Consider the following 27140-nt stretch of genomic DNA (forward strand, 5'->3'; position numbering starts at 1 on the left):
ATCTCAACCCTATTGAGCTGTTGTGGGAGCAGCTTGACCCTATGGTACATAAGAAGTGCCCATCAAGCCATTCCATTCAGGAAGACTTTGGGGAAAACAGCCTGTGGTTGCCTTGATTACCCAATTGGCTCACAGCAATTTTGTTGTTGTCTGCGTGTTTTAGTCCATTAGAAAACTACGCTTAAGAAAAATATGTTTTGTTTTTTTAAGTAGTTAAAAAAAATGTTTACCCCTTTTTTCCCCCAATTTCGTGGTATCCAATTGTTTAGTAGCTACTATCTTGTCTCATCGCTACAATCCCCATACGGGCTCGGGACAGACGAAGGTTGAAAGTCAAGCGTCCTCCGATACACAACCCAACCAAGCCGCACTACTTCTTAACACAGCTCACATCCAACCCATAAGCCAGCCGCACCAATGTGTCAGAGGAAACACCTCCCTTACCTTACCTCGCTCATCAACTCATCAATGACCGCTGGCTACGTCCCTTCCGTCTTCAAGAGAGCGAGAGTTGCACCCCTTCTGAAAAAACCTACACTCGATCCCTCCGATGTCAACAATTACAGACCAGTATCCCTTCTTTCTTTTCTCTCCAAAACTCTTGAACGTGCCGTCCTTGGCCAGCTCTCCCGCTATCTCTCTCTGAATGACCTTCTTGATCCAAATCAGTCAGGTTTCAAGACTAGTCATTCAACTGAGACTGCTCTCCTCTGTATCACGGAGGCGCTCCGCACTGCTAAAGCTAACTCTCTCTCCTCTGCTCTCATCCTTCTAGATCTATCGGCTGCCTTCGATACTGTGAACCATCAGATCCTCCACTCCACCCTCTCCGAGTTGGGCATCTCCAGCGCGGCCCACGCTTGGATTGCGTCCTACCTGACAGGTCGCTCCTACCAGGTGGCGTGGCGAGAATCTGTCTCCTCACCACGCGCTCTCACCACTGGTGTCCCCCAGGCTCTGTTCTAGGCCCTCTCCTATTCTCGCTATACACCAAGTCATTTGGCTCTGTCATAACCTCACATGGTCTCTCCTATCATTGCTATGCAGACGACACACAACTAATCTTCTCCTTTCCCCCTTCTGATGACCAGGTGGCGAATCGCATCTCTGCATGTCTGGCAGACATATCAGTGTGGATGACGGATCACCACCTCAAGCTGAACCTCGGCAATACGGAGCTGCTCTTCCTCCCGGGGAAGGACTGCCCGTTCCATGATCTCGCCATCACGGTTGACAACTCCATTGTGTCCTAATCCAGGCACTTGTCATCTCCCGTCTGGATTACTGCAATTCGCTGTTGGCTGGGCTCCCTGCCTGTGCCATTAAACCCCTTCAACTCATCCAGAACGCCGCAGCCCGTCTGGTGTTCAACCTTCCCAAGTTCTCTCACGTCACCCCGCTCCTCCGTTCTCTCCACTGGCTTCCAGTTGAAGCTCGCATCCGCTACAAGACCATGGTGCTTGCCTACGGAGCTGTGAGGGGAACGGCACCTCAGTACCTCCAGGCTCTGATCAGGCCCTACACCCAAACAAGGGCACTGCATTCATCCTCCTCTGGCCTGCTCGCCTCCCTACCACTGAGGAAGTACAGCTCCCGCTCAGCCCAGTCAAAACTGTTCGCTGCTCTGGCCCCCCAATGGTGGAACAAACTCCCTCACGACGCCAGGACAGCGGAGTCAATCACCACCTTCCGGAGACACGTGAAACCCCACCTCTTTAAGGAATACCTAGGATAGGATAAGTATCCCCCCCCCTTTAAGATTTAGATGCACTATTGTAACGTGACTGTTCCACTGGATGTCATAAGGTGAATGCACCAATTTGTAAGTCGCTCTGGATAAGAGCGTCTGCTAAATGACTTAAATGTAAATGTAAATGTAATTCAGGGACTTGTCCCGAAGCCACTGCTGGGGTTGGTGGAGTGCTGCAGAGATGGTTGTCCTTCTGGAAGGTTCTCCCATCTCCACAGATGAACTCTAGAGCTCTGTCAGAGTGACCATCAGGTTCTTGACCAAGGCCCTTCTTCCCGATTGCTCAGTTTGGCCCGGTGGCCAGCTCTAGGAAGAGTCTTGGTGGTTCCGTTCTTCTTCCAATTAAGAATGATGGAGGCCACTGTGTTATTAGGGACCTTGAATGCTGCAGAAATGTTTTGCTACCCGTCCCCAGATCTGTGCCTCATCACAATTCCATCTCAGAGCTCTACGGACAATTCTTTTGACCTCATGGCTTGGTTCTTGCTCTGACACGCACTGTCAACTGTGGGACCTTATATACAGTTGAAGTCGGAAGTTTACACACACCTTAGCCAAATACATTCAATCTCAGTTTTTCACAATTCCTGACATTTAATCCTAGTCATTTTTATTTATTTATTTCAGCTTTTATTTCTTTCATCACATTCCCAGTGGGTCAGAAGTTTACATACACGCAATTAGTATTTGTTAACATTGCCTTTAAATTGTTTAACTTGGGTCAAACATTTCGGGTAGCCTTCCACAAGCTTCCCACAATAAGTTGGGTGAATTTTGGCCCATTCCTCCTGACAGAGCTGGTGTAACTGAGTTTGGTTTGTAGGCCTCCTTGCTCACACACGCTTTTTCAGTTCTGCCCACAAGTTTTCTATGGGATTGAGGTTAGGGCTTTGTGATGGCTACTCCAATACCTTGACTTTGTTGTCCTTAAGCCATTTTGCCACAACTTTGGATGTATGCTTGGGGTCCTTGTCCATTTGGAAGACCCCATTTGCGACCAAGCTTTAACTTCCTGACTGAAGTCTTGAGATGTGGCTTCAATATATACACATAATTTTCCTACCTCATGATCTATTTTGTGAAGTGCACCAGTCCCTCCTGCAGCAAGCTCCTGCAGCTTGCAAGCCTCCCCCTTTTTGCTCCAAACATAACGATGGTCATTATGCCCCAACAGTTCTATTTTTGTTTTATCAGACCAGAAGACATTTCCACAAAAAGTACAATCTTTGTCTCCATGTGCAGTTGCAAAGTCTTGCTTTTTTTATGGCGGTTTTGGAGCAGTGGCTTCTTCCTTGCTGATCGGCCTTTCAGATCATGTCGATATGGAAGATCTACAATTTTTTTCTGAGGTCTTGGCTGATATCTTTTGATTTTCCCATGATGTCAAGCAAAGAGGCACTGAGTTTGAAGGTTTACCTTGAAATACATCGACAGGTACACCTCCAATGGACTCAAATTGTGTCAATTAGCCTATCAGAAGCTTCTTTTGTGGAATTTTCCAAGCTGTTTAAAGGCACAGTCAACTTAGTGTATGTTAACTTCTGACCCACTGGAATTGTGATACAGTGAATTATAAGTGAAATAATCTGTCTGTTGTTGGAAAATTGTTGGAAAATATCTTGTGTCATGCACAAAGTAGATGTCCTAACTGATTTGACAAAACTACAGTTTGTTAACAAGACATTTGTGGAGTTGTTGAAAGGCGAGTTTTATTGTCTCCAACTTAAGTGTATGTAAACTTTAACTAACAACTACAAATAAATATATATATTTAGACAGTTGTGTGCCTTTACATATCAGGTCCAATCAATTTATTCTACCACAGGTGGAAACCTAGTTCTAGAAACATCTCAAGGATGATCAATGAAAAAAAGGATGCACCTGAGCATTCCAGGTGAAGCTGATTGCCAAGAGTGTGCAAAGCTGTCAAGGCAAAGGGTGGCTACTTATATTTGGACTTGATTAGCACTTTTTTTTGGTTACTACATGTTATTTCATAGTTTTGATGTCTTCATATTTTTCTACAATGTATAAAGGCCAGTCTCCAGATCTCAACCACATAGAAAATCTTTGGAGGGAGTTGAAAGTCGGTGTTGCCCAGCAACAGCCCCAAAATATCACTACTCTAGAGGAGATCTGCATGGAGGAATAGGCCAAATACGAGCAACAGTGTGTGAAAACCTTGTGAAGACTTACAGAAAAAATTTGACCTCTGTCATTGCCAACAAAGGGTATATAACAAAGATTTGAGATCAACTTTTGTTGTATACCAAATACTTATTTTCCACCATAATTTGCAAATAAATTCATAAAAAATCCTACAGTGTGATTTTCTGGATTTTTTTCCCTCATTTTGTCTGTCATAGTTGAAGTGTACGTATGATAAAAATTACAGGCCTCTCTCATCTTTTTAAGTGGGAGAACTTGCGCAATTGGTGGCTGACTAAATACTTTTTTGCCCCACTGTATTTCAATTAACAGGTGTGCCTTGTTAAAAAACATTTCTTAACTGAGCCAATCAGTTGTGAAACTGGCTCTCATGAGGACCGCCACTGGAAAGGAAGAACCAGAGTTACCTCTGCTGCAGAGGATAAGTTCATTAGAGTTACCAGCCCCAGAAATTGCAGTCCAAGTGAATGCTTCACAGAGTTCAAGTAAGTAACATCAACTGTTCAGATGAGACTGTGTGAATCAGGCCTTCATGGTCGTATTGCTGCAAAGAAACCAATACTAAAGCACACCAATACGAAGAAGAGACTTGTTTGGGCCAAGAAACACTAGCAATGAACATTAGACCGGTGGAAATCTGTCCTTTGGTCTGATGAGTCCAAATTTGAGATGTTTGGTTCCAACTGCCGTGTCTTTGTGAGACGCAGAGTAGGTGAACGGATGATCTCCGCATGTGTGGTTGCCACCGTGAAGCATGGAGGAGGAGGTGTGATGGTGTGAGGGTGCTTTGCTGGTGACACTGTCAGTCATTTATTTTGAATTCAAGGCACACTTAACCAGCATTGCTACCACAGCATTCTGCAGCGGTACGCCATGCCATCAAGTTTACGCGTAGTGGGACTATCTTTTGTTTTTCAACAGGACGATGACCCAACATGCCTCCAGGCTGTGTAAGTGCTATTTGACAAAGAAGGAGTGTGATGGAGTACTGCAGCAGATGACCTGGCCTCCACAATCACCCGACCTCAACCCAATTGAGATGGTTTGGGAAGAGTTGGACTGCAGAGTGAAGGAAACTTCTTCAAGACTGTTGGAAAAGCATTCCAGGTGAAACTTGTTGCCAAGAGTGTGCAAAGCTGTCAATGCAAAGGGTGGCTACTTATATTTGGATTTGTTTAGCACTTTTTTTGGTTACTACATGTTATTTCATATTTTTCTACAATGTATAAAATAATACAAATTAAGAAAAACCCTTGAATTAGTTGGTGTATCAACTTCCGACTGATACTATATGTGATGGGGTGTATAGACAATATGGACAGTGTATTGTTAGAATATGTATATGTATCGCTGTACTGTATGTACAGCAATAGTTAGATAAGATATTGACTAGAATACTAGAATACAGTATATACATGGACTAGAATACAGTATATACATATGAAGTAGGTAAAACAGTATGTAAGCAATATTAAAGTGACCAGTGTTCAATGACTATGTACATGGTGCAGGATAGAGTAACTGGGTGGTAGCTGGCAAGTGACAGTGACTAAGGTTCAGGGCAGGGTACTGGGCGGGGGCCTGCTAGTGGTAACTATTTAACAGTCTGATGGCCTTGAGATAAAAGCTGTTTTTCAGTCTCTCGGTCCCAGCTTCGATACACCTGTACTGACCTCGCCTTCTGGATGGTAGAGGGGTGAACAGGCTGTGGCTCAGGTGGCTGAGGTCCTTGATTATCTTCTTGGCCTTCCTGTGAAACCGGGACGATAGATGTCCTGGAGGGCAGGCAGTGTGGGGGCAGACCGTACACCCCTCTGGAGAGCCCTGTGGTTGGGTGGATGGTGCAGTTGCCGTACCAGGCGGTGAAACAGCCCGACAGTATACTCTCAATAGTGCATCTGTAAAAGATTGTGATGGTCTTAAGGGCCAAGCCACTTTTTATCAGCCTCCTGAGGTTGAAGAAGTGCTGTTGCATCTTCCTCAACATGATTTATTTCAGATTGTCAGTGATGTATATGCCGAAGCTTGCCGAAGCTTTTCACCTTCTCCACTGTGGCCCTGTCAATGTGGATGGGGACTTGCTCCCTCTGCTGTCTCCCGAAGTCCACAATAAGCTCCTTCATTTTGTTGACATTGAGGAAGAGATTATTTTCCTAGCACTACTCCGCCAGGGCCCTCACCTCCGCCCTGTAAGCTGTCACGTCATTGTTGGTAATCAGGCCTACTACTGTTGTGTCGTCTGCAAACTTGATGATGGAGTTGGAGAATTGAGTGGCCACGCAGTCAAGGGTGAACAGGGAGTACAGGAGGGGGTTGAGCACACACCCTTGTGGGGCCCCTGTGTTGAGGAGCCGCGAAGTGGAGGTGTTGTTGCTTACCTTCACCACCTGGGGGCGGCCCGTCAAGAAGTCAAGGACCCAGTTGCACAGGGCAGGGTTCAGACCCAGGCCCCCAAGCTTAATTTTATGAGCTTGGATGGTGCTATTGTGTTGAAGCCTGAGCTGTAGTCAATGCACATCATTCTTACATGGGTATTATTCTTGTCCAGATGGGATAGGGCAGTGTGCAGTGCGATTGCAATTGCATCGTTTGTGGATCTATTGGGCTGGTATGAAAATCACAGTGTGTCTAGGGTGTCTGTTAAGGTGGAGATGATATGATCTTTAAGTAGCGTATCAAATCACTTCATGATGACATAAGTGGGTGCTATGGGTGATGGTCATTTAGTTCAGTTACCTCCACTTTCTTGGGTAGAGGAACAGTGGTGGACATCTTGAAGCAAGTGGGGACAACAAACTGGGATAGGGAGAGATTGAATATGTCTGTTAACACTCCAGCTGGTATGTGCATGCTCTGAGGACGCGGCTAGGGATGCCGTCTGGGCCGGCCGCTTTGCGAGGGTTAACCTGCTTAAATGTCTTAAATCAGCCACAGAGAACGAGCGCTCACAGTCCACAGGAGCAGTGGTGGTCGGCGTCGACGACACCCTGTTTCCCTCGACGTGGATGGTTTTCCCTTTATAATCCGGGATTGTCTGGAGTCCCTGCCACATGCGTATCGTGTCTTGGCCGTTGAATTGCGACTCCACTTTGTCTCTGTACTGACATTTTGGCTGTTTGGCTGCCTTACGGAGGGCGTAGCTGACACACGTGTGATTTGATGAGAGTGGTGGTGATGGTGAGACACCCAGTGGACTGTCTCAGCGAGAGAGGACTCACTGTTAGTCTGACTAGAAGTTGCTTTACCCTCGCTAGAAATTAGTGCAGCTTGGAATCTGTCACAGATTGTCACATTGAGTCCTTAATGCAATCCTTTTACTCTGATAGAGCTGCCCTCAGAGGTACAGCAGGGCCAGACTGAAAATGAGTGAGCAAATTAGCAATGAATAAATCATTTGGCGGAAAGAGAGACGGGCCAAAGATCAGAGGAATCTGTGACGATTAGTTTCTAGAGTTTAAGGTTAGTTTGAAAAGCACAAAATGTGCTCATTTGTTTCACCTGTTCAAGCTGTTCCTCTGGCCGTGTGGCTATGATCCCGTGTCACACCTGTTCCTCTGGCCGTGGGGCTATGATCCCGTGTCACAGCTGTTCCTCTGGCCGTGTGGCTATGATCCCGTGTCACACTGGTTCCTCTGGCCGTGTGGCTATGATCCCGTGTCACAGCTGTTCCTCTGGCCGTGTGGCTATGATCCCGTGTCACAGCTGTTCTTCTGGCCGTGTGGCTATGATCCCGTGTCACAGCTGTTCCTTTGGCCGTGTGGCTATGATCCCGTGTCACAGCTGTTCCTCTGGCCGTGTGGCTATGATCCCGTGTCACAGCGGTTCCTCTGGCTGTGTGGCTATGATCCCGTGTCTTTCTCTCGTTTTCCACTGCCAGCGATGATACAATTTAGCGCTGCTTCATGAAGGCAATTATTCTTCAGAACAAGTTAAATATTTGACTCTCTGACATTTACATTTTTGCTGCAGATTATTTCAAAAGGTCTTAATCACTAGATCATGCAAATTATCTCATTTGACACATACATAATAAACTTGATAAGCTTTGATGCATTTTGCTTCTGTGGGGTTAGAAAGGTTAGATGTGCTTTCATTGCTCTCCTTGCCATACACACACACGCGCACTCGCACGCACGCACAACTCTCCTCTACCAATGTAGACCCTTATAGCCAAACTACCCATCCATTTTCAATCGCCGCCCTCCTCGGTACAGGGAGCTGCAGCTGCTTCCCATTCCATTATAAATTGGAGAGGCGCCCGACACGATGTTAATTGGCATCTCATCATCTTCCCGAGCCCTGATTATGCTCCAGCTTCTAAAGATGAGCACCTTCTGTGCTGCATGCCACCGGGGCAAACCAGTGGGATTCACAAAGAATGGATCATGGCATGTCCAAAAGCCATGCCTATGAAAAAGAGACGGATACGGACTGGAGTTAGCTATGCAAAACTTATATTTCCACAGTGTTTACTTTAGATACATTTGCAATTTCACACTTCAGAGAAGGATAAATGAGCTATGCATTAATCATGTTCTTCTGGAACATACAGTCATTTTTCTTCCTAAGGCTTATCTCACAGCATAAACAGAATTCCCTTTGCCCCCTCTTTTGAGGTTCATAATGTATGTGTTTTGTGGAAATCTGGCTTCATGGTGGATCTAGATGACGCATCCTGTGAAGGTTAAATAACATTAGGTCTTCAGTGCAGAGCTAAAAGGAACACAAAATTAGCAGAAAACGGACCAATTATCCTGATATTCAGGCAATTGTTGTAGGTCCTATATTTTCGTCCGATCTTCATTTGCAAGTTCTCCAAAGTTCTCAACATGAGAGTCTGAAGACTAGATCTGACAGCTTTATTAAAGTGCTCTGAGCCTAAAATGAAATCAGAACTGTATTACAATTGGTTACGGTTTGGGTCAAGGTGGGTGTGTTTCAGAAGTATATACATTCTGTAAGAGATGTGAATTACTGGCATGATTGCAAAGCACTATAAAGACCCTGGCTGGGATATTATTGTACTCTAGACAAGGATTGTTTAATCTAGCCTAGGTGACGATGCAGAGACAGTCTGACTTGGATCCGGTAATATTTTTGTCAATAAAGAATGTTCTTGAAGATCCGTCTAATGGAATTGGAACTGAGAGAGAGACTGCCAGGCAGTATTGCACTGATTAAAAATTAAATCTAATTCTTACATTACTCCACGTAGGCTGTTATGAGGTATGAGTAATGAAGAGTGCTGAAGTCTGCATAATACATTATGAATGGGCTAGAGTTATGAACATCTATAATGGATCATAATGAAGGTGCTGTCAAACTTTTAGTCATATCCAACCTTGGTTACTGAAAGTGTGTTTGACTCAGACTTTACTGCTAAATCCAGATCAAATCAACGTTTATTTGTTGCATACACATATTAGCAGTTAAAGCAGGTGCAGCAAAAATGCTTGTTTTCAGCAGTGTCTAACAATACAATACTAATACACAAATAATCCCAAGGTGCGGCTATGTTGGGCAAAGTTGAGAGGATGGATGACCTTGTTTCACCCAGATCAGTGATTTTGAAAGGGACAACAGATGCACGGGTATTTCATATATGGACAGTATGTAGCTGTGACGTCTGGTGGTGGGCGGCAGTTAGCCTAGCGGTTAGAGCATTGGGCCAGTAATTGAGCCAGGCACTTAACCCTAATTTCTCCAGGGTCACAGTTGATAATGGCAGACCCTGGCTGTGACCACGCTCTCCGAGGATGTCTCAGAGAGAGTCGGGATATGCAAAAAACACATTTCCAATTCACACAATAATATACACATGTACATGTGTGAAACAGGACTAATATACATACCCACCAAAGTTGTATTAGGTCACCAGGCCCTCCCACTGGTGAAACAACAACACAGTGCCTAATGGGAAAGGTTCTATTCAGAATAATGAAGACATATGTTGACTCAATTCCTCTAGTAGACTGAGTGGTATTCTTCTGTGAAAGAAAACGTCAGTCAGTGCCCTCTGACACAGTACACATTTTACTATGATAAAGTCCCTGAAACTCTGAGTTACCTTTTAGGTGTGTCCCTATTCCCCTCACACTCTAGGACAGGGCAGGAGGTCACTTGGGAACTAGATGGAGAATTAGGTCATGGTAGTCCAGAGCCCTGTTCTGTTTCACTTGGCCCAAAGGCCCTTGGATGTAATGAAAGATTGGCCTTATCACAAACACTAACTTTAAGTGGTGTGAGAAATGGCTTTAAAATTGACTTTGCCTCCGGTGTGGCACAGGGGTCAAAGGCACTACATTGCAGTGCTAGAGTCGTCACTACAGACCCTGGTTTAATCCCGGGCTGTGATCAGGAGTCCCATAGGGAGCCGCACAATTGGTCCACCGTCGTCTGGTTTAGGGGAGGGTTTGGCCAGGGGGGGGGGTAGGCCGTCATTTTAAATAAGAATTTGTTCTTAATTGACTTGCCTCGTTAAAAAAAGGTTCAATAAAAACAAATATTTGAGTAATATAATTAAGTAGAACTCTTGTTAAAGTCCCAGAGTACATACCGTAGTTGTGTCAAATACCTTCCAAAGTAGTAATCCTGTTAAATGCTTTGTTGTTCATTGGGCAATATTTGGATCCTTACAGACTTGTATTTTTTCCCCACTCAATCTTAAGTGTAAGCTATTGATGTGGTTGCCAAAACATTCTTTGTGAGTTGAAAAGTGAGATTTTCTTTGTGACCGTTTGTAAAAGGATAAACTAGCGTTCTGCAGTTTGAACACGTCCCCTGGCGTAGCCACCTCTGGCCTCCGCACACAAACTAGGAGACATATTTATACCAGCAGTTTTTGTTGCTCTTTGATGGAAAATGTACCCTTTGTTCTGAGAGGCGGGAAACCAAACCGGGACTCTTTAGTATTCTTCAGGGCTGTGTCTTTCTCCCAAGTGAGGAACGTATTCTCCTTCGAGCTTGCTGCATCATTTTCACCCCATATATTTATTTGTTTTAAGAAATAAAGAGGAATAATATGAAAAGGATAAACAGTGAGGCGGAATGCAAATGCATTTTTTCCAAAGCAGTCACGCTAGTTCCTCGGGCACAACTGCATAGCACAGCAGAGCATTGCTCTTGCTTAAAGCACCTCCGTCAGGTAGCGCAGGAGCCTGTGGTTAAAGCTGCAGTAGTTACATTGTTCCTTTTACCAACTGAAACAGTATCAAAACACAGTGGACATATTGTTCTTCAGATAACATCCACCTGGAATCTGTCTGAAATACCATCCACCTGGAATCTGTCTGAAATACCATCCACCTGGAATCTGTCTGAACATTATAGGGTTTGTTTTTGCAACAGATGTCATCATTTTTATTACATTGTGGGCAGATATCAAGTCTTTGATCTCTGTCAGAGAATGACAACTATCTACAGTAGATTCAGCCTTGCGGCGATTTCTGTCGGAGCGGAAGGTTAGTGGTTAGCTGGAACGTAAATGTAATAAATGACACACTGCAAATTGAACACAACTAAGCCCAAAATGAGATTGTATTTGAAAATAATAACCATTTCATACCTTGATTACATTGAGACGCAATAACATACTGTATATTCCATGCTATGAACTCAGCCCGACCAATAACATACTGTATATTCCATGCTATGAACTCAGCCCGACCAATAACATACTGTATATTCCATGCTATGAACTCAGCCCGACCAATAACATACTGTATATTCCATGCTATGAACTCAGCCCGACCAATAACATACTGTATATTCCATGCTATGAACTCAGCCCGACCAATAACATACTGTATATTCCATGCTATGAACTCAGCCCGACCAATAACATACTGTATATTCCATGCTATGAACTCAGCCCGACCAATAACATACTGTATATCAGTTTTTTTTTTGTGGAATGTTTTTTTGCTGATTTCCTGGTGATTTTATTACAGTCTTTTCTTTTACCCCACAAAAAAAACACTTCCAGGGTGGATTTGGTCCGCTGGCCACCTGTTGCCAAACCCCGGAATACTGTATATTCCATGCTATGAACTCAGCCCGACCAAAGGCATACTGTATATTCCCTGCTATGAACTCAGCCCGACCAACGACATACTGTATATTCCCTGCTATGAACTCAGCCCGACCAATGGCATACTGTATATTCCCAGCTATGAACTCAGCCCGACCAATGACATACTGTATATTCACAGCTATGAACTCAGCCCGACCAATGACATACTGTATATTCACAGCTATGAACTCAGCCCGACCAATGACATACTGTATTTTCCCTGCTATGAACTCAGCCCGACCAATGACATACTGTATATTCCCTGCAATGAACTCAGCCCGACCAATGACATACTGTATATTCCCAGCTATGAACTCAGCCAGACCAATGACATACTGTATATTCCCAGCTACGAACTCAGCCCGACTAATGACATACTGTATATTCCCAGCTATGAACCCAGTCCTCACGTAGAAGTCATCAAAGGCATTTCACTGTTGATAGACATAATAACAAAATAGATGTTCTTTCTCTAGTTGATTTAATTGGAAGGGAAATGTATCTAATTTACTGGCATTAAAATGTGCCAGCATTACAAAACTTTCACTGGCATCGCATCTCAATATCGCTTTCATCTCTACACCCATGGGACAAAACTGCTGGCTTAGCAGATCCAATATAGCCTACATCAGGATCTTAATGTACATGTGGATATGTCAATATACAAGATTCATCTATAGCTTTACAACCTGTTTTGTTCCCCATTCTCCTTTAACCAGTGAGATGTGCACGTCTAAGATGACCCCATCCATGTACACCACTCCATGATTACAGCAGGCCTGTAATATCTACACAAGTTGAACGATTGATGAATTACCATATACATGGTGCCCACTTTGTTTTATGTGTGTCAGCAAAATCCTGTGGTGCCTCATTTGTAGAGGAGTTCTGAGCGATTAGCGAACTCCCCTGGTGAGGTCTGTGGGGAACGGCTCCCTTTGAAGGCCAAGCACCACATTCCAGCTCTGTGCCATTCTCCCGACACCACACGGTGCCCTGACCTATAGAGAGAAGGAAATCCAATCTAGTGACACAATGGCCTGAAAAATATCACTCATTGGCCCTAGTTCATTGAAAGCTGACTCTGGACACCGAGGTACGGGTAGCGGTGGCGCCGCTGCGATGGCCTCATCTGAGAAAAAGCAGCTGTCAGGAGAACTGTGTGCCCACAAGCATATAATAGAGCCTCTATCTTTTCAACTATTTTTCACAGGTGCTTAATGGACGTACCAATGACTATTATTACTGGTCTAAGAACTCTAAGTGAGTTTCCATTTTAAAATCAAATTTTAAATCAAAAGTTTATTGGTCGCATATACAGTTTTGCAGATGTTATCGCAAGTGCAGTGAAATTATTGTTTCCAGCTCCAACAATGCAGGAATATCTAGCAATAGAATAACAATGCACACAATATCTAAAAGTAAAAAACAAGAAATTAAGACATAACAGAACGAGCAATGTCAGAGTATAAATATATATATACAAACATGCTCAAATTTGTTGGCACCCTTCCACAAAAAAATGATGAATGCACATTTTTCTCTGAAATAACTTGAAACTGACAAAAGTAATTGGCATCCGCCATTGTTTATTCCATATTTAATAGAAATCAGACTTTGCTTCTGATTTTTTATTCTACATAATATTGTAAATAAGAAAACCATTTTAAAATTAAAAATGTCTAATTTAATTTATTTTTTTATTTTTTTAACCAGGTAGGCAAGTTGAGAACAAGATCTCATTTACAATTGAAATAGAAATAATGGGGTGCAAAGGAGCAAAATAAATAAATAAATACAGTAGGGGAAGCGGTAGTTGTTTGGGCTAAATTTTAAATGGGCTATGTACAGGTGCAGTAATCTGTGACCTGCTCTGACCGCTGGGGCTTAAAAGTAGTTAGGGAGATAAGTGTTTCTAGTTTGAGATTTTTGTAGTTCGTTCCAGTCATTGGCAGCAGAGAACTGGAAGGAGAGGGGTCAAAGGAGGAATTGGTTTTGGGGGTGACCAGAGAGAGATACCTGCTGGAGCGCGTGCTATAGGTGGGTGCTGCTATGGTACCAGCGAGCTGAGATAAGGGGGGACTTTCCCTGGCAGGGTCTTGTAGATGACCTGGAGCCAGTGGGTTTGGTGACGAGTATGAAGCGAGGGCCAGCCAACGAGAGCGTACAGGTCGCAGTGGTGGGTAGTATATGGGGCTTTGGTGACAAAACGGATGGCACTGTGATAGACTGCATCCAATTTATTGATTAGGGTATTGGAGGCTATTTTGTAGATGACATCGCCGAAGTCGAGCAGCAAGAGCGACATCATTGATGTTTACAGAGAAGAGAGTTGCCTCAAGAATTGAACCCTGTGGCACCCTCATAGAGACTGCCAAAGGCCCGGACAACAGGCCTTCCGATTTAACACACTGAACTCTATCAGAGAAGTGGTTGGTGAACCAGGCGAGGCAATCATTTGAGAAACCAAGGCTATCGAGTCTGCCGATGAGGATGTGGTGATTGATAGAGTCGAAAGCCTTGGCCAGGTCGATAAATACGGCTGCACAGTAATGTCTCTTATCGATGGGGGGTTATGATGTCGCTTAGGACCTTGAGTGTGGCTGAAGTGCACCCATGACCAGCTCTGAAACCAGATTGCATAGCGGATCTGTTTGTTAACTTGACTTTCGAAGACCTTAAAAAGACAGGGTAGGATATATATAGGTCTGCAGCAGTTTGGCAGGGTAGGATATATATAGGTCTGCAGCAGTTTGGGTCTAGAGTGTCACCCCCTTTGAAGAGGGGGATGACCGCGGCAGCTTTCCAATCTTTGGGAATCTCAGATGACACGAAAGAGAGGTTGAACAGGCTAGTAATAGGGGTTGCAACAATTTCGGCAGATAGTTTTAGAAAGAAAGGGTCCAGATTATCTAGCCCGGCTGATTTGTAGGGGTCCAGATTTTGCAGCTCTTTCAGAACATCAGCTGACTGGATTTGGGAGAAGGAGATGTGGTAAAGGCTTGGTTGAGTTGCTGTGGGGGGTTCAGTGCTGTTGACCGGGATAGGGGTAGCCAGGTGGAAAGCATGGCCAGCCATAGAAAAATGCTTATTGAAATTCTCAATTAAAGTGGATTTATCGGTGGTGACAGAGTTTCCTATCCTCGGTGCAGTAGGCAGCTGGGAGGAGGTGTTCTTATTCTCCATGGACTTTACAGTGTCCCACACAGTTTGTGTTGCAGGAAGCACATTTCTGCTTGAAAAAGCTAGCCTTGGCTTTTCTAACTGCCTGTGTATATTGGTTTTTAACTTCCCTGAAAAGTTGCATATCACAGTGGTTGTTCGATGCTAATGCAGAACGCCATAGGATGTTTTTGTGTTGGTTAAGGGCAGTCAGGTCTGGAGAGAACCAAGGGCTATATCTGTTCCTGGTTCTAATTTTCGTGAATGGGGAATGCTTATTTAAGATGGTGAGGAAGGCATTTAAAAAAATGACCAGGCATCCTCTACTGACGGGATGAGGTCAATATCCTTCCAGGATACCCGGGCCAGATCAATTAGAAAGGCCTGCTCGCTGAAGTGTTTCAGGGAGCATTTTACAGTGATGAGTGGAGGTTGTTTGACCACTGACCCATTACGGATGCAGGCAATGAGGCAGTGATCGCTGAGATCTTGGATGAAAACAGCAGAGGTGATTTAGAGGGCCAGTTGGTTAGGATGATATCTATGAGGGTGCCAGTGTTTACGGCTTTGGGGTGGTACCTGGTAGGTTCGTTGATCATTTGTTTGAGATTGATGGCATCAAGCTTAGATTGTAGAATGGCTGGGGTGTTAAGCATGTCCCAGTTTCGGTCAACTAGCAGCACGAGCTCTGGAGATAGATGGGGGGCAATCAGTTCACATATGGTGTCCAGGGCACAGCTTGGGGCAGAGGGTGATCTATAGCAGGTGGAAACAGTGAGAGACTTGTTTTTAGAGAGGTGGATTTTTAAAAGTACAAGTTCAAATTGTTTGGGTACAGACCTGGATAGTAGGACAGAAGTCTGCAGGCTATCTCTGCAGTATATTGCAACCCCTCCCCCTTTGGTCGTTCTCTTATCTAAAAATGTTATAGTTAGAGATTTCAAAGTTTTAGGTGGTCTTCCTAAGCTAGGATTCAGACACGGCTAGGACATCCGGGTTGGCAGAGTGTGCTAAAGCAGTGAATAAAACAAACTTAGGGAGGAGCTATTACTGTTACAGAAGTCATCAAAAGAGAGTGCCTGGGGAATAGGAGTGGAGCTAGGCACTGCAGGGCCTGGATTCACCTCTACATAGGAATAGAGGAGGAGTAGGATAAGGGTAAGGCTAAAAGCTATGAGAATTGGTCGTCTAGGACGTCTGGAACAGAGAGTAAAAGGAGCAGGTTTCTGGGGGCGATAAAATAGCTTCAAGGTATAATGTACAGACACGGGTATGGTAGGATGTGAACACAGTGGTGGTAAACCTAGGCATTGAGTGATGATGGGAGAGATATAGTCTCTAGAAACATGATTGAAACCAGGTGATGTAATCGCATGTGTGGGTGGTGGAACTGAAAGGTTGGATAAGGTATAATGAGCAGGGCTAGAGGCTCTACAGTGAAATAAGCCAATAAACACTAACCAGAACAGCAATAGACAAGGCATATTGGATTTAAGGAGAGTAGAGGTTGACCGATTATGATTTTTCAACGTGGATACCGATACCGATTATTGGAGGACCAAAAAAGCCGATGCCGATTAATCGGCAGATTTATTTATTTCATTTGTAATAATGGCAATTACAACAATACTTATTTTAACTTAATATAATACATCAATAAAAATATATTTAGCCTCAAATAAATAATGAAACATGTTCAATTTGATTTAAATAATGCAAAAACAAAGTGTTGGAGAAGTAAAAGTGCAATATGTGCCATGTAAAAAAGCTAACGTTTGAGTTCCTTGCTCAGAACATGGGAACATATGAATGTTGGTGGTTCCTTTTAACATGAGACTTATTCCAATATTCCAAGGTAAGAGGTTTTAGGTTGTAGTTAATATAGTATTTATAGGACTATTTCTCGCTATACCATTTGTATTTCATATTCCTTTGACTATTGGATGTTCTTATAGGCACTATAGTATTGCCAGAGTAACAGTATAGCTTCTGTCACCCTCCTCGCTCCTACCTGGGCTCGAACCAGGAACACATTGACAACAGCCAGACTTGAAGCAGCGTTACCCATCGCTCCCATCGCTCCTTGCAGAGCAAGGGGAATAACTACTCCAAGTCTCAGAGCGAGTGATGTTTGAAACACTATTAGCTCGTATCCCGCTAACTAGCCAGCCATTTCACATCGGTTACACCACCCATTAAGCTGATAGGCTTGAAGTCATAAACAGCGCTCTGCTTGCGAAGAGCTGCTGGCAAAATGCACGAAACTGCTGTTTGAATGAATGATTACGAGCCTGCTTCTGCCTACCATTGCTCAGTCAGACTGCTCTATCAAATCATAGACTTAATTATAACATAATAACACACAGTAATACGAGCCTTTGGTCATTAATATGGTCGAATCCGGAAACTATCATTTCGAAAAGAAAACGTTTATTTTTTCAGTGAAATATGGAACCGTTCTGTATTTTATCTAACGGGTGGTATCCCTAAGTCTAAATATTCTTGTTCCATTACACAACCTTCAATGTTATGTCATAATTATGTAAAATTCTGGCAAATTAGTTCGCAATGAGCCAGGCTGCCCAAACTGTTGCATATACCCTGATACAATTTCACCTGGTTAATATTGCCTGCTAACCTGGATTTCTTATAGCTATATATGCAGGTTTAAAAATATATACTTCTGTGTATTGATTTTAAGAAAGGAATTTGTGTTTATTGTTAGGTACAGTCGTCCAACGATTGTGCTTTTTTTACAAATGCACTTTTGTTAAATCATTCCCCAGCGTTTCATCAATTATATGCAATGCAGGACACGCTAGATAACGAGTAATATCATCAACCATGTGTAGATATAACTAGTGATTATGTTTGATTTTTTTTAAAAGAGAAGTTTAATGCTAGCTAGCAACTTACCTTGGCTTCTACTGCATTCGCGTAACAGGCAGGCTCCTCGTGGAGTGCAATGAGAGGCAGGTGGTTAGAGCTTTGGACTAGTTAACTATAAGGTTGCAAGAATGGATCCCCCGAGCTGACAAGGTGAAAATCTGGCACTCTGCCCCTGCACAAGGCAGTTAACCCACCGTTCCTAGGCAGTCATTGACAATAAGAATGTGTTCTTAACTGACTTGCCTAGTTAAATAAAGGTCTACAAAAAAATCAAAATAATCTGCAAAATCGACACCCCAAAATACCGATTGTTATGAAAACTTGAAATCGGACCTAATTAATCGGCCATTCCGATTAATTGGTCGACCTCTAAAGGAGAGGCATGCTTAGCCGAGAGATCATAAGTGTCCGGGGAGTAGTGAGGTTGGTTGGGGTCACGGCGATTCAGACAGCTAGCCCTGAAAAGGGCATGGACAAAAATGATGGGACACTTAACCATATATTTTGTTGCACAACGTTTAGAGGCAATCACTGCAATCAAACATTTTCTGTAGCTCTCAATGAGACTTCAACATCTGTTAACAGGTAGTTTGGCCCACTCTTCCTGAGCAATCTGCTCCAGCCGTCTCAGGTTTGATGGGTGCCTTCTCCAGACTGCAAGTTTCAGATCTTTCCATAGATGTTTGATAGGATTCAAATCAGGACTCACAGAAGGCCACTTCAGAATAGTCCAATGTTTTGTTCTTATCCATTCTTGGGTGCTTTTAGCTGTGTGTTTTGAGTCATTATCCTGTTGCAGGACCTATGACCTGCGACTGAGACAGAGCTTTCTGACACTGGGCAGTACGTTTCGCTCCATTTTGCCTTGATAGTCTTGAGATTGCATTGTGCCCTGCACAGATTCAAGGCACACTGTGCCAGGTGCAGCAAAGCAGGCCCAAAACATAACCGAGCCTCCTCCATGTTTCACTATAGGTATGGTGTTCTTTTCTTTGAAAGCTTCATTTTTTCCATCTGTGAACATAGAACCGATGTGACTTGCCAAAAAGCTTCGGTTTTGACTCATCTGTCCAAAGGACATTCTCCCAGAAGGATTGTGGCTTGTCAATATGCATTTGAGGAAATTCCAGTCTGGATTTTGTATGCTTTTCTTTCAAAAGTAGAGTTCTCCTGGGTCTTCTTCCATGGAGCCCACTTTCGCTCAGAAACTGACGTACCTTCACCTTGGAGTTCAGCTGTCACGACTAGTCAAGGTGGGTGGAATCAGGCGCAGAGAGCAAATAATGAATAGAGGTTTATTCTCCGGTGAACAACAAACACGGACAACCCAAATTACAAACAGGGTGAAAAATATCCAAAACAGGGAATAACATACAAACCGGAGAAATAAAACACAAAAACACCAACAGCCGAAACGAAATGACAAAAACAAACAATCCCACACAAAACAAGGGCGGGACAAGCTACATTAAATACAGATACTAATTAACTAACACACAGGTGAAAACAATTAGACAAAACCAACAGATAACCGAAAAAGGGATCGGTAGTGGCTAATAGGACGGTGACGACGACCGCCGAGCACAGCCTGAACGGGCAGGAGAGCCAACCTCGGCGGAAGTCGTGACATCAGCTTGTATCTCTTTGGCCTTGGTTCTTTTTCTATCATTTGCACTATCCTTCTGTTCAATCTGGGGTTGATTTTCCTCTTGCGGCCGCGCCCAGGGAGGTTGGCAACAGTTCCATGAACCTTAGACTTCTTCATAATATTTGCATCTGTTGTCACAGGAACATTGAGCTGCTTGGAGATAGTATTGTAGCCTTTACCTTTACCACGCTTGTCTGTTATTTTCTTTCTGATCTCCTCAGACAAATCTCTCCTTTCTCTGGTCCATGTTCAGTGTGGCACACACAATGATACCAAACAGCACAGTGACTACTTCTCTCCATTTAAATAGGCTGACTGACTTCATTACAAGATTGAAGATGTGTGATACTAATTAAAGAAACAAATTAGTTTGAAATATCACTATATTCCAATTATTTATTATATTGTCATGTTTGTCATTTATTATCATGTCTTGTCCCTGTGCTCCCCATTCTATTCGTTTCCCTCTGCTGGTCTTATTTGGTTCTTTCCCTCTTTCTATCCCTCTCTCTCCCCCTCCCTCTCTCACTCTCTCGCTCTCTCTTCTCTCTATCGTTCCGTTCCTGCTCCCAGCTGTTCCTATTCCCCTAATCATCATTTAGTCTTCCCACACCTGTTCCCGATCCTTTCCCCTGATTAGAGTCCCTATTTATTCCTTTGTGTTCCGTTCCTGTCCCGTCGGTTCCTTGTTTAGTATTCACCGTGCTGTGATTGTGTTTCGCCCTGTCCTGTCGTGTTTTTGCCTTCATCAGATGCTGCGTGTGAGCAGGTGTCTCTGTCAACTACGGCCTGCGCCTACCCGGCGACCTGCAGTCTGTGGCGCTTCTCCTGTTATTCCCCTCTACAGACTAGAGGATGTCTGTTATTCCCTGTTTGGACTTGAATAAACTCTGTTTCTGTTAAGTCGCTTTTGGGTCCTCTTTCACCTGCATGACAGAAGGAACCGACCAAGGAATGGACCCAGCGACTTCAGACGCTCGTTACACTGCCGTCGAGATCCAAGGAGCCATGCTCGGCAGACACGAGCAGGAATTGTCTGCTGCTCGCCATGCCGTGGAGAACCTGGCCGCTCAGGTTTCCGACCTCTCTGGACAGTTCCAGAGTCTACGTCTCGTGCCACCTGTTACTTCCTGGCCTGCCGAGCCTCCAGAACCTAGGGTTAATAACCCACCTTGCTACTCCGGCCAGCCCACTGAGTGCCGCTCCTTTCTCACGCAGTGTGAGATTGTGTTCTCTCTCCAACCCAACACATACTCTAGAGAGAGAGCTCGGGTTGCTTACGTCATTTCACTCCTTACTGGCCGGGCTCGAGAATGGGGCACAGCTATCTGGGAGGCAAGGGCTGATTGCTCTAACAAGTTCCAGAACTTTAAAGAGGAGATGATTGGGTTTTTGACCGTTCAGTTTTTGGTAGGGAGGCTTCTAGGGCCCTGGCTTCCTTATGCCAAGGTGAACGGTCCATAACGGATTATTCTATTGAGTTTCGCACTCTTGCTGCCTCTAGTGAGTGGAACGAGCAGGCGCTGCTCGCTCGTTTTCTGGAGGGACTCCACGCAGTGGTTAAGGATGAGATTCTCTCCCGGGAGGTTCCCTCAATGTGGACTCTTTGATTGCTCTCGCCATCCGCATAGAACGACGGGTAGATTGGAAGAGAGCTCGCATCAACGGTGTTTCCCTGCTCCGCATCGCAACCATCTCCCTCCTCTGGCTTTGAGACTGAGCCCATGCAGCTGGGAGGGATTCGCATCTCGACTAAGGAGAGGGAACGGAGGATCACCAACCGCCTGTGCCTCTATTGCGGAGTTGCTGGACATTTTGTTAATTCATGTCCAGTAAGAGGCCAGAGCCCATCAGTAAGCGGAGGGCTACTGGTGAGCGCTACTACTCTGGTCTCTTCATCTAGATCTTGTACTACTATGTCGGTCCATCTACGCTGGATACATGCAGTGCCTTGATTGACTCTGGGGCTGAGGGTTGTTTCATGGACGAAGCATGGGTTCGGAAACATAACATTCCTTTCAGACCGTTAGACAAGCCTAGGCCCATGTTTGCCTTAGATGGTAGTCATCTTCCCAGTATCAAATTTGAGACACTACCTTTAACTCTCACAGTATCTGGTAACCACAGTGAGACTATTTCTTTTTGATTTTCCGTTCACCGTTTACTCCTGTTGTTTTGGGTCATCCCTGGCTAGTATGTCATAATCCTTCTATTAATTGGTCTAGTAATTCTATCCTATCCTGGAACGTTTCTTGTCATGTGAAGTGTTTAATGTCTGCCATCCCTCCCGGTCCCTACTTCTCAGGAGGAACCTGGCGATTTGACAGGAGTGCCGGAGGAATATCATGATCTGCGCACGGTCTTCAGTACAACTCCCTTCCTCCTCACCGGTCGTATGAAGTATTGATCTCCTTCCGGGGACCACTCCTCCTCGAGGTAGACTATATCCAAACGTAAGGCTCTCAGGGATTATTTGTCTGTAACACGCCGGTACCATAGTGCCTTCTTCCTCTCCGGCCGGGGCGGGGTTCTTTTGTTAAGAAGAAGGATAAAAACGAGGGCTGAATGACATAAACACTTATGTCATCAGCCTTCGAGATTCTGCAGGGAGCCAAAGTTGGACCTTCGTAACGCTTACCATCTCGTGCGCACGAGTGGAAAACGGCGTTTAACACTCCGTTAGGCATTTTGAGTACCGGGTTCTGCCGTTCGGTCTCGCCAATGCGCCAGCTGTTTTTCAGGCATTAGTTAATGATGTTCTGAGAGACATGCTGAACATCTTTGTTTTTGTCTATCCGATATCCTGATTTTTTCTCCGTCACTCGAGATTCATGTTCAGCACGTTCGACGTGTTCTACAGCGCCTTTTAGAGAATTGTCTCTACGTAAAGGCTGAGAAGTGCTCTTTTCATGTCTCCTCCGTTACTTTTCTCGGTTCCGTTATTTCCGCTGAAGGCATTCAGATGGATTCCGCTAAGGTCCAAGCTGTCAGTAGGTCACGTGTCGTAAAGCAATTTCTATCGGCGTTTCATTCGTAATTTCGGTCAAGTTGCTGCTCCTCTCACAGCTCTTACTTCGGTCAAGACGTGTTTTAAGTGGTCCGGTTCCGCCCAGGGAGCTTTTGATCTTCTAAAAGAACGTTTTAGTCCGCTCCTATCCTCGTTACTCCTGACGTCACTAGACAATTCATTGTCGAGGTTGACCTTCAGAGGTAGGCGTGGGAGCCATTCTATCCCAGCGCTTCCAGTCTGACGATAAGGTTCAGCTTGCGCTTATTTTTCTCATGTCGCCATCTGAGCGCAACTATGATGTGGGCGTGAACTGCTCGCCATCCGCTAGCCCTAGGCGAATGGCGACAGTGGTTGGAGGGGGCGACCGTTCTTTTGTCGTTTGGACAGACCATAAGAACCTTGAGTACATCCGTTCTGCCAAACGACTTAATGCCCGTCAAGCTCGTTGGGCGTTGTTTTTGGAGTTTGTGATTTCTTACCGTCCGGGTAAAGAACACCAAGCCTGATGCCTTATCCCGTCTGTTTAGTTCTTCTGTGGCTTCTACTGATCCCGAGGGGATTCTTCCTTATGGGCGTGTTGTCGGGTTAACAGTCTGGGGAATTGAAAGACAGGTTAAGCAAGCACTCACGCACACTGCGTCGCCGCGCTTGTCCTAGTAACCTCCTTTTCGTTCCTGTTTCCACTCGTCTGGCTGTTCTTCAGTGGGCTCACTCTGCCAAGTTCTGCGTCTATTCGCCAGCGCTTTTGGTGGCCGACTCAGGAGCGTTTCGTGGCTGCTTGTTCGGAGCAGACTAAGTCGGGTAACTCTCCTCCTGCCGGTCGTCTCAGACCGTGACCATGGTCTCACATCGCCTTAGGCTTCACTACCGGTCTGCCTTTGTCTGCGGGGAAGACTGTGAGAGCCGCCAATAAACGCAGGATTAAGAGTCCAAGGTATTGTTGCGGCCAGAGAGTGTGGCTTTCCACTCGCAACCTTCCTCTTACGACAGCTTCTCGTAAGTTGACTCCGCGGTTCATTGGTCCGTTCCGTGTCTCCCAGGTCGTCATGTCGCTGTGCGACTGCTTCTTCCGCGACAGTGTGTCCATCCTGTCTTCCATGTCTCCTGTGTTAAGCCCTTTCTTCGCATGTCGAGAGCGCACCTATTTACAAGGTACATAAGATCATGGACATGCGTTCTGGGGGACGGGGTCACCAATACTTAGTGGATTGGGAGGGTTACGGTCCTGAGGAGAGGAGTTCCGTCTCGGGACGTGCTGGACCGTTCACTCATCGATGATTTCCTCCGTTCATTACTGTCATGTTTGTCATTTATTATCATGTCTTGTCCCTGTGCTCCCCATTCTATTCGTTTCCTCTGCTGGTCTTATTTGGTTCTTTCCCTCTTTCTATCCCTCTCTCTCCCCCTCCCTCTCTCACTCTCTCGCTCTCTCTTCTCTCTATCGTTCCCAGCTGTTCCTATTCCCCTAATCATCATTTAGTCTTCCCACACCTGTTCCCGATCCTTTCCCCTGATTAGAGTCCCTATTTATTCCTTTGTGTTCCGTTCCTGTCCCGTCGGTTCCTTGTTTAGTATTCACCGTGCTGTGATTGTGTTTCGCCCTGTCCTGTCGTGTTTTTTGCCTTCATCAGATGCTGCGTGTGAGCAGGTGTCTCTGTCAACTACGGCCTGCGCCTACCCGAAGCGACCTGCAGTCTGTGGCCGCTTCTCCTGTTATTCCCCTCTACAGACTAGAGGATGTCTGTTATTCCCTGTTTGGACTTGAATAAACTCTGTTTCTGTTAAGTCGCTTTTGGGTCCTCTTTCACCTGCATGACAGATATTTTCTAACAAATGTGTCCAGGCCATTTTAGAATATCTTTGTAGAAGAAGCAATAATTCAAATCCTTTCACAGCTTCTTTAATATATGACATACCAAAGGCATGCAAGTATACATTATAAAATAGATTTTAATTGCATCACTCTTCAGGAGGAATTAAGCATTATTTCAATGAGCTTCAAGGGTACCAACAAATTTGAGCACATCTGTATATGTACAGTATGCATGCGAATTGTGTCTATACAGTATGGACAGCATCTGAATAGGAAAAGTGTGTACAGCAGTAGTTATAGGATAAGCCATTACTAGAAGTATAGTATACATATAGTGTATAGTATACAGTATACATATATAGACTGGGTTAAACATTACGTAAACATTATTAAAGTAACCAATGCTCAATGACTATGTACATAGGGCAGCAGTCTCTAAGGTGCAGGATAGAGTAACTGGGTGGTAGCAGGCAAGTGACAGTGACTAAAGTTCAGAGCAGAGTACTGGGTGGGGGCCTGCTAGTGATGGCTGTTTAACAGTCTGATGGCCTTGAGATAAAAGCTCTTTTTCAGTCTCTCGGTCCCAGCTTTGATGCACGTGTACTTTCCCTGCCTTCTAGCCGGTAGCAGGGTGAACAGGCCGTGGCTCAGGTGGCTGAGGTCCTTGATGAACTTCTTGGCCTTCCTGTGACAGTATGTGCTGTAGATGTCCTGGAGGGCAGGCAGTGTGCCCCTGATGATGCGTTGGGCTGAACGCACCCTCCTCTGGAGAGCCCTGCGGTTTTCGGCGGTGAAGTTGCTGTACCAGGCAGTGATACAGTCCGAAAGAATACTCCCAATGGTACATCTCTAGAAGCTTGCAAGGATCTTATGGACCAAGCAAAATTTATTCAGCCCACTGTGTGTGTGAAGGGGCTATTTAAAGTCCTCAGTGATGTGCACGCCAAGGAACTTGAAAGCGTTTGACCATTAACACTGCAGCCCTGTCAATGTGGATGAGGGCATGCTCTCTCTGTTGACTCCTGTAGTCCAAGCTTCTTTTTTTTTTTGATGTTGAGGGAGAGGTCATTTTCCTGTCTCGTCGTTGTTGGTAATCAGGCTTAACACTGTTGTGTCGTCAGCAAACGTAATGGTTGAGTTACAGACCTGTGTGGCCAGTCAGTCATGGGTGAACAGGAGTACAGGAGGGGGCTGAGCACGCACCCTTGTGAGACCAACGCGTTGAGGATCAACGTGGTGGAGGTGTTGTTGCCTATCTTCACCACCTGAGGTCGGCCTGTCAGGATGTCTAGGACCCAATTGTACTGAGAGGGGTTTAATCCCATGGACTTGAGGTCAGTGATGAGCTTGAAGGGTACTGTGGAATTGAAGGCTGCGCTGTAGTCGATGAACAGCTTTCTTACTTTGGTATTCCTCTTTTCCAGGTGGGATATGGCATTGTGCATTGTAATGGTGATTGTGTCATCAGTGGATCTGTGGGGCTGTATGGAAATTGTAGTGGGTCTACTCCAGGGTGTCTGGGATGATGGTTGTTACGGATACAGTTATCCTGTGTGTGTGTGTATCCTGTGTGTGTGTTTCTTTTCTCTCCTTCTCCCCTCACAGGTGAAAATCATCACTCCCCAATCAGTCAACAATCAATCATCAATCAGAAGACACACCTCCTCCTATTTCCTGACCTATCACAGTTCCTTCCCCATGGTTTAAAAACCCCATCATTTGTTTGTTCATGAGCTCAGCTCAGCTCAGCTCAGCTCAATCTCTCTGTAAATGCCATGTCTGTAGGTCTCTGTGTTTCACTCTCGCTTTGTGTCTTAACCTCTCTTTTGTTTAAAGCACCTCCATAGCACTTTGTCATCACCTGTGAGTATTGTTTTTGGTTATGGTGTTTGTTTGTTGCTGGTGGGAAAAAGGGGAAACCAAGACAAGTCGCCCATGGGCATACACTACCCGTAGGTGAACTTTGTTAAATACACTAGGTAGAACTGGGCGGACCACCCACTGTATTTTTGGTTAGTTAGTTAGCTGTTAAAGTAGGCTAGTCTAGCTTAGGGGTGTGTTTTTGTATATTTATTGTTTCTTTCCTTGGGTCCAGCTCAGCCCCTTTTCCTGCTCCCCCCCTTTACCGTGTGTTTATAAATAAACCTAGAGTTTGACGGTAGATTTCTGTTGTCGTGGTTATTTCGTGCACACTTTTACTTTGTCACAATAATAATTTGCATGAGTTATGTTACGGGTCTCATTACCATCCCCCCCTAGACTGTCGGGCCAAAAGGGATTCGTAACAATGGTGCTGATGTGAGCCATGACCAGCCTTTCAAAGTATTTCATGGCTACTGATGTGAGTCATTTAGACAGGTTACCTTGGCATTCTTGGGCATAGGGACTATGGTGGTCTGCCTGAAACATGCAAGTATTACAGACTGGGTCAGGGAGAGGTTGAAAATGTCAGTGAAGACACTTGCCAACTGGTCAGCAGATGCTATGAGTAAGCATCCTTTCCCTAGGGCCTTGTAAATGTGAGTTATCTTACACAATGTTGGAACTGTCCATGGTGCTGATCATGGTGCAATAACACCAAATAGAGTCTTTAAGAAATACTGTAGTAGAGAAAAGAAACATGGCAGG

The sequence above is a fragment of the Oncorhynchus gorbuscha genome, linkage group LG02, assembly GCF_021184085.1.
Source record: "Oncorhynchus gorbuscha isolate QuinsamMale2020 ecotype Even-year linkage group LG02, OgorEven_v1.0, whole genome shotgun sequence".
Lineage (NCBI taxonomy): Eukaryota > Metazoa > Chordata > Actinopteri > Salmoniformes > Salmonidae > Oncorhynchus > Oncorhynchus gorbuscha.